Genomic DNA, 9,023 nt, shown 5'->3' with positions numbered 1-9,023 from the left:
GAACTGTAACTGCACTGTTGCTCCAATTTCTGGGAAATTGGTTAGTAGAGACCCTTAACAATTCCTCCTGACCTATCCTAAAAAGTGCATCGTCCTCCTCCTTCCCCTCATCTTTCTCAGCAATACAGAAAACAGCTCCGTTTGTCAGCCACTTAACCCACAGCCCAAAGCAAGCCCATCTTGCTCCTTAGCCAGTCATGGGAGGACGCGCAGAGAATCCCAGGAGCTGGGCTGCCCCTCGGGTCCTAAAGAGCTGGAAATAAAGACCAAAAATAATGTCGGGTCGTTGGGTACATGGTGATGCTATTAGCTAGTCTGAAGTTCAGGTTAGCCTGTTTTCCTGACGTCGTCATTCAAAATTGCACGCCGCAAGAGAGCGCGGTCAGGGAGGCTGCTGCTAATGTTGCCCGTACTAGATCAGATCCTTGCTGGCCAAGCCGCCGCCTAGATTTCTCACCATGATTCATTCCATGGCATTTGTACAGTGAGCAAATGAGAGAGGGGGTCTTTCATCTCTGTTCAGTCCTTCCACTGGCCGTGCCCATTAACCATCATCCACAGCCACTTAAATCTCGAAGCCCCTTGACTCTCTGAACTGAATTCAGACTAACTCTTGGGCTCCACCCTTTTTTTTTTTTGTTTCCTAACAGTACACTGAAACTATTCTGTTAACTTTAAAAAAAGGCCAGCTTCAAATGTCATCTTTGAAATCTATTATTTTTAAGCCAACAGCTTTGGGAATCGGAATGTCAGGTCTTAAAAGTGACCTCAGAGACGATCTAAGCCAGTGGTTCTGAACTTGGGGGTTAAAACCCTTGGAGGGTTCATGGAGAGCCTTTGGGGACCCGTGGACCTCTAGAACACACTCAATTTTGTATGCATGTGCACTATTTTTCTTAAATGGGGGGAACCACAGCTTTCATTAGAGTCTTTAAAAAGGACCCCGAGGGTGCCGACGTGCTTTAGAGATGAGAAAACCGGGCTCCTCACAAGTACAATGGTGAGACGGCTGGAATCAGACATGGGCTGCCTGACTTTGAGCTCTTCACACAATATTGATCTTAAAAATCGCACACTTTCACTTAAACCCAGTAACACATGGGCTTGTGGCGATCCTTCTGAAATCCCACTAATTTGATGATCAAGAAACAAGTACGAACCAGCAAGGACAGAGGGAACAAGCGTCACGGCAGCAGGTGAGAGCTGTCAAGGGAATCTGAGGGTGACAGCCATGTGATGAATGCAGAGCAGAAAAAGCTGAAACCCAAGCCCCCAGAGAAGCAAGCCGCGCCGACAAGGCTCGGGAGCCAGTGTGGGGCTGAGAGCAGGACTGTGGAAGGCTCCGTGAAATCCGCCCTTCTCCCCTGTCCTCTCCACCACCAGTTCCCCTCTGCAGAGCCTGAACCAGAGAAACCCTGGACTTAGGAATATCAGGCACGGCCAAGGAAAGAACAGGGGCGTTGCTACAAAGAAGGGCTAAATTTGAGTCCATATCCTGAACAATGGGACTCCCAGACCCCTTCCTCACTGAGTTCAGCCTCCAGGATCCAACAGCCAGGCTTGCCCCTCTGTGCTGGACTGTCTATGGTCAGTCAAGTCGCCACCAACACCGGCCCACGTAAGGCTGGGAAGCACGTTTCCCAGAACCCCTCTCCCTGCATGGTTCCAGGCTCCAGTGTGCAGTAACAGGAAGGTGCATAAGATTTGGGAGGCGGAAAGGGCAGGAACCATTATTCCGGGGTTGGGTGGGGCAGGGTCATGGACATCTCCCCACCAGCTCCCACTCTGCGGCCCCCCCTTTGGTGGCTCGAGGCGGCAGCTTCTTGGACTCTTCCTGAGGCTGCCGGCTTTCCTCACCCCAGCGCTGCAAGCTCAAGTCTTTGGTGACAATTTCACTAGTTGTCCAGCTGCAGCCTTCAAGACCCTCCGTCCCCCAGCACCCCCCGCATCGTGGAAGCCATCATAACCATATGAAACCCTTTATTTTTGTAAACTTTGGAGACTCTGAGCCTGACTGATAAAACCTCCAGCAACAGACTAAAGGATGATTCATCTCTGCAGAAACTAGACCAGACCAAGGGAGAAAAAAACCCCCAAACTTATAAATGGTATTGGGAATCCTCAATGAAACAGCTCCATCTCCACTCAATCACCCTGTATTAGCTTTCTACTGCCACTATGACAAATTACTACAAACCGAGCGGCTTAAAACAACACAGTTTTACTGTCTTACCATTCTGAAGGCCAGGAGTCAGATACAGGTCTCCCTGGGGTAAAACCTGGGTCCGCAGGGCCGGGTTCCCTTCCGGAAGCTCTAGGGGAGATTGCTTCCTTGCTTTCTGCAGCTTCTAGAGGCTGACTGCGTTCCTTGGCCAGCAACGTTGCACCTCTCCGACCTTCCATAGTCACGTCTCCCTCTGACCACAGCTGGGAAAGGTACTCTGCTTTTAAGGACTCGTGTGACTAGATTGATACCACCTGGGTAAGGCACGTTTCTCTCCCGGTCTCGGGATCCTTAACCGGAAACACCTGTGCAAAACCCCTTTTGCCATCTAAAGCATGTTTCCACAGATTCTGGGGATTGAGATGAGGGCATCTCTGGGAGGTCCTTATTTTGCCTACCCCACATCCTAAAATGAGGTCCAGGAGTTGGTAAGTCCTGACAAGGTATACAGAGTTTCCAACAGTTTTAAGGCCCAGTCCGTAAGTATAAATGGATAGTCTAGAATCTACAGACGTTTGAGCAAACTTCTAACATGAAAGACAAAACTAAAACCAGGCACACAAAGAACCTAGAAGAAACAGAGATAATGTCATGACCAGAAACCTTCAAAAAGAAACAAAAAAAAAAAAGGATTTAACATCCTTAGAAACATTTCTGAGTCCTCAAAACAAAACAAAATGCTAAGAAAAACCTTTCAGATGTTAAATATATATTAGCAGAAATCAGAATTCAGTGTTAAATTTTGGAAATAGTGGGGGGAATTTTCCCAGAAAGTAGGACAAGATCAAAACAATGAAAAACTGGAAAGGAGACAAATGGGAAAAATCACAGCATTATTCCGGGAGGGCCAATGTACGAAAAATAAGAGTTCTAGAAAGAGAAGAGTGAGGAAAGAGAATTATCTAAGAAATAACAGAGGGATATTTTCTAGAATTAAAGACATAAGCCTCCAGAATGAAAGGGACATTAAGCTCTTGGCCAAATAAATGAAGACGCCCTCTATCCTGGCACGTAATTGTGACATTTAAACTCAAGGAATAAACAGACTGTTCTAAAACTTCTGGAGAAAAAGAGCCAAAAATCAGCGTTGTCTCAGACTTTTCAACAGCACTGGGAGTCAGAAATGGACATTATAGTTCTGTAGTAAAGAACTGGCATTAAGTAAGTACATGGAAAATTAAGCAAATTAAAAAAAAGGAAATTACTAATTGCATAATTTAAAAAGTTTTAAAAGGAAATGTCAAACTGTATTGCTACATGGTCAACAGGATTGATACAACTACCAACACTAATTCTTGACTTAACCAAAAATCATGCTGTAACTAAGTCGTGAAAGTGGACAGAGTAGGATGCATAGGAGTGTTGGTGTTAAGAGCCAAATCCTCATTTCCATAGCAGGAAAGTAAAATAAAGTCAAAACCAAGAAATAGCAATAAGAACACTTTGCATGGAGGAAACAAAAGAAACCGATAAATGGGCTGAGAGGGGCTGCTTTGAGGGAGGGCAGAAGACAGCCCTTCATTATTGTAGGACTCGGTGCCACTGACTCGTTGGTCTATGCACATAGGACAGTGACAGAAATAAAAACATAAATGTAAAGAACAACCCAAATGCCCATCAAACAGATGGGTGGATGAACAAATTGTGGTCCACCCACATAACGGGATAGGATTCAGCCTTAAAAAGGAACTGCGGACGCATGCTACAACATGGATGAACCTTGACAACATTATGCCAAGTGAGATTCCAATCACGAAAAGCCACACATTGTGTGATTCCATTGTATGAATGTCTAGAATAGGCAAATGCACAGAAAGCAGATGAGTGGGTGCCAGGAGCAAGGAGGAGGGGAGAATGAGGAGGTGTTTACTTCATGGCTATGGGGCTTCTTTTGGGGGTGATGGAAATGTTCTGGAATTAGTTGTGATGGTGGCACAAGGTCATGAATGTCCTAAAAGCCACTGAATTGTACACTTTAAAATGGTTGAAATGGTGAATTTTATGTTATGTGAATTTTACCTCAATAATAAAGAAACATAAGGAACACAGTATAATGGATTCTATCTAGCATACAAATTCTATTTCATTTTTGCCTAAATGAGAATTGTTTACAAAGTCTCTACATGTTTATACATTCTTTGGTTTTAGTAAACACAGGACAATGAATCAAATTGAAGCCTTTGATGATTTATGGTTTCCACAGTATCTGCGGATCAGTCATCATTTTGAATAAGTCAAGATTATGTATTTCAGGCACAATAGGCAGAAATGAATTATGTACTAACCTCAAATATAGTATTAGAAATATTTATGCGTGCAGTTCTTCAGTAAACCTAACAGCTTGCTTTCTTGTAATCTGACACTTTCATTTCAAAGTTGAGAAATGCAGAAAATTTAATGAATTCAGAGTTCTGGGAAGTAGTATGTTGTAATGAGGTTACATTGTGTTTTGCTCCCTTTTTCCCAATTATATTTCATTTCTCTCTCCTTTGGCACCCTCTCCTTCTGCAACCTTTTCTACTGTTTTTCTCAGTAGTCAATTATTGAAAATCAGTGAGTCTTTCTGGCAATGGAGAAGAGCTGGACCCCTTAAATCAAGCCTAGAAGCAAACCTCGGCTACTAAGATTTGGGGTCTCACGTGTGCATTAATTTCCAGAGTTCAAATCTGTTTATTTTTTTTTTATGACTTATTTGGGTTCTTTGGTAGGTCACCAAGGAGATTTTTAAAGTCCTGTCTTGCTTAACGGCTTTTTAGGATCTACACAAAGCTTAGCTAAAGTCACCTGATTTTCTCATTATACACCCTGTTAAAAAATTCAACCAGGAGATTATATGTCGAGGTAGGATGTCCTTTCTCTTTCAAACAACATCACTCACTTTTTCCTGAAAGCTTTATTTTTATATGATTTGTTAAGGACCACCTGGAAATGCTGCAAAATAATCCAGCTTAATGTTTAAGCAATCAGGGAACAGTAATTTTTATTACCCTTTTACAGTTTTATTTACAAAATGTTTACAAAGATTAAGCATTTGTAGTACATGATTAATTCATTGTAAAATTCTGGTAATACAAACTGATACTAAAGGAAAACCCAAGAAGACTAAGTGACTTGGCCAGGATCACACTGCATAGGAATCAAGAGAAAAGGAAATCAGTTCTCTTAGATGGATAGTTTTCATTTACATACTTATAAGAAAATTAAGTAATTACATATTATATAAAAATTAATTTGTACCAACATGATAATGCAAAATAACCATTGGCAAATCTCATATTTGATATTCTTATTAAATGAAAATCCAAGTTTTAGTTTATTAAAAAAGCATTATTGCTTTTTAGTAAGGTAGACGACATTTAGAAGTATTTCTGACTTGTTAGGGTCTTACCATTTTTTATTTGTAGCCACTCCCACCTCCCCCCCCAGTGATTTCACATAATAGACTTTTTAAAAAAAGATTTTTATTTATTTATTTATTTAGAAAGTGCATACATGCGAGCAGGGGGACGGGCAGAGGGAGATGGAGAGAGAGAATCTCAAGCACACTCCCCACTGAGCATGGAGCCCGACACGGCACTCAATCTCACAACTCTGAGACCATGACCCGAGCAGAAACCAAGACTCAGATGCTTAACCAACTGAGCCACCCAGCTGCTCCTAGACATTTTTCATTAAGTTAATATAATGGTTATTTTTCCTAGTAATTATAAACAAGACCCCTAATTAAAGATCTTGCTAATATTCCTTTATTATCTGTGAGTAGATCTCCCAGATTTTAGCAAACGTATACGCATTTCTTCTCTCTACAGACACGCACACACATGCACAGTTATGAGGCATGGTATCTACTAGGCTATTAAAATATGATACCAATCCTGGAATAGAAAAAGGACATCAGTGGAAAAACTAGTGAGATGTGAAAAAGTCTGAAATTCAGTCACCAGTAAAGTGCCAATGTCGGTTTCTTAGTATTGACAAATGTACCATGGTTATATATTAATAATACAGGAAACTGGATGAGGGACAGAAGACAACTCTATTATCTGTGCAACTTTTCTGTAAATCTAAAGTGATTCTCCAACAACATGTTTATCTAAAAACAAATTAGGTACCATGAGCAGGAAGTCTGAGCCTAGATAGGAGTACTACCAGCCGTAAGAGTCATCTATTGCTGCATTAAGAAGTAACCCCAGAATGTAGTGGTTTAAAGTAATAAGCATGTATTATGTAACAATTTCTGTGGGTCCTCTAGTTCAGGGTCTCTCAGGGCTGCAGTCAAGGTGTTGGCTGGAGCTGCAGTCATCCCCACACTTGTCGAGAGAGGATTCATTTCCAAGCTCATGTGGCTCTAGGCAGGCCTCAGGTCATCATGAGCTGCTGCCTGAAGACATCCGTTCCTTTCTACCTGGGTCTCTCCACTGGGCAGTTCCTGACATGGCAGGTGACTTTCCTTAGAGAAAGACAGAGAGAGAGCATGAGCTAACACAAAAGCACGACAGGATCAGCTCATTTGTAACCTAATCTTGGAAGTGACGCCTCACCTTAGCCTTATTCCATCCAAGAGAAGTCGGTCATTTGGTCCAGCCCATGCTCCACGGGAGGGCGTGAACACCAGCAGGTGGGGATCAGTGGGGGCCATCACCCAGATGAGCACCCCCATCATTACATCAACCACTATGAAAAGAACAGTACTCATTAAGATCACAGGCACAGGAATCAGAGAGATCTGGGTTCATACACCTGCCTGAAAACTTGATAGTTACATGATCGGGGACAAGTTACTTTGTTCTTTGTGGTTTGTTTTCTCATCTGCAAAATGGGAATGATGATAATTATAATACCTACTTCCCATAAATAAATATACCTACCTTTACTCTATTTTGAAAGTTAGAGTAAATTAGGTAATTCATGTAAAATGCTCAGCAAGTGACTGGCACAAAATAAGAGCTCGGTGTTGGCCGCTATCATCATTGTGATTGTTTATTATCCGATTTAGAATGCAAATCTAATGTCGACAAGCTGTGAAACCCTAGGCAAGTGATTTAACTTTTCTGTGCTTCTACTTCCTCATCTAGGACTTGGGGAAAATACTACCCACCTGGCAACTGCTGGGCAGTTGGCACGTAGTAAGCTGTAAATTATTATTTTTAATGGATGCAGTCTGCTCAGCAAACATTCACTGCCTGTTAGAGTTAGGGCACATCTGTTTTCGTGGCTTTGCTGTTCTCTAAAACAGAGACAAACATCCTTCCATAATAACTATTCTCCCCAAGGCTAACTCATTAAATAGATCAATTCCTAATACTTATGCACAGAAGAAAAAAACCACATGGCTAATCCATAATGGAACGTACATCAAAATCATATATAAAAGTTTTAGAAATGGATACATGCCCTTTGAAGCAGATTTATTGTCCTCTACTTAAATTTAGGTCATCCCTGAGAGTAGTTTTCATTCCCCGTGCATTTGGCAAATGAAAATGGGAGAGAAACCCTGAATTGGCTGAACAGAGGAAGCACAGCCCGGAAGGAACATTTCCTACAGAAGATCCTGCGTGCGTATGTGAGTATGAGCTGAATGCACAGAGTGTGAATGAGCTCCCGCCCCTCGCAAATGCGAGGGTCTTACAGGCGGGCAGAGAAGACGGGGAAGTGAGTTAAGTGATCACAGGACCACATGGAGCGCGCCATCAGGTTCTACAGGACAGAGAAGAAAGCCTCTGCCAGTGCTCTAAGCCTCAAAGTGCAAGACCAAGTGAAGGCCTCACAGACATGCACACACGAGCCAGGGGTTAAAGAATTAGCTGGAGCGCCCAGGCGGAGGAGGAGGAGGAGGAGGAGGAGGAGGAGGAGGAGGAGGAGGGGAGGGCTGGGCAGAGCAAACAGGGTACGCACAAGCCTGGAAACGTGGAGGTACCTGGAGGGGCAGCAGCACCAAGGGGCTGTGTGAACTCAGGACACAGGCTGGGAGACGAGTGCGAATCATGAAGGACGGAGAGGGAACAAGGTCACACGCGTGCTTCAGAAAGATAATCGGTGTTAACACAAAAACGGGACTGAAGGTGGGAGGTGGGACAAGAAAGCCACCAAGCTGGCTCAAGGGTGGATTATACAGAGTGGAGGAAGAACGGCCACAGGACTTGGGGAGGTGGGTGTCCCGGGGCGGCGGGGGCAAGGGAGCGTGAACCGTCCTACAAGTCTGCGGGGTCCAGCCTTAACCGTGGGGTAGAGCAGGGGAGCGGGTGTGGGGGGTGGGGTGGGGAAGAGAATGGGCACGGCTTTGGTATATTAAATTGAGACAGGTTTAGAATACCTGGTAGAACTATCTAGGAGCCGCTGACAATATGGCAGTGAAGAGTTCTGGAAAACTATCCATACCTAGAGCTCCAGTTCGGGGGAAATTAGTACCTGGCAGGTGTACCTGGAACCAGGGGAGTGAGCAAGATCAGTCAGGGAGAACAGAGCCAGGGAGGAAAGCACCTGAGAGGGTTTGGGGGGAATAGTAAGCACGGGACAGCAAAATCAGAAGTGACATGACCTCATTTGATGTGGGTGGTAGAAAGTTTTGGCTGCCAATTCCAAGTGTTTTCCTAAAGAAGAAGGAGGTCAACAGGAGGAAGGGGGTGTGAGAAGGGTAGGGAAGGCAGAGAGGCCTGAACTTTGCTGAGCAGCGTAGAGATCACTTGTTAGGCCAGCTAGCTTCTCCAGGAAAGCGAGAGAATGGGGGTACAAGGCCTGGCATTGCACCAGGGGCCCCCGCCCGGGTGTCTGGGATGCCGTGGGGAGACACAGGGTGGCA

Source organism: Phoca vitulina, unplaced genomic scaffold (assembly GCF_004348235.1).
Source record: "Phoca vitulina isolate PV1807 unplaced genomic scaffold, GSC_HSeal_1.0 scaffold4, whole genome shotgun sequence".
Taxonomy (NCBI): Eukaryota; Metazoa; Chordata; class Mammalia; order Carnivora; family Phocidae; genus Phoca; species Phoca vitulina.
Note: the sequence above shows the minus strand (reverse complement) of the source record.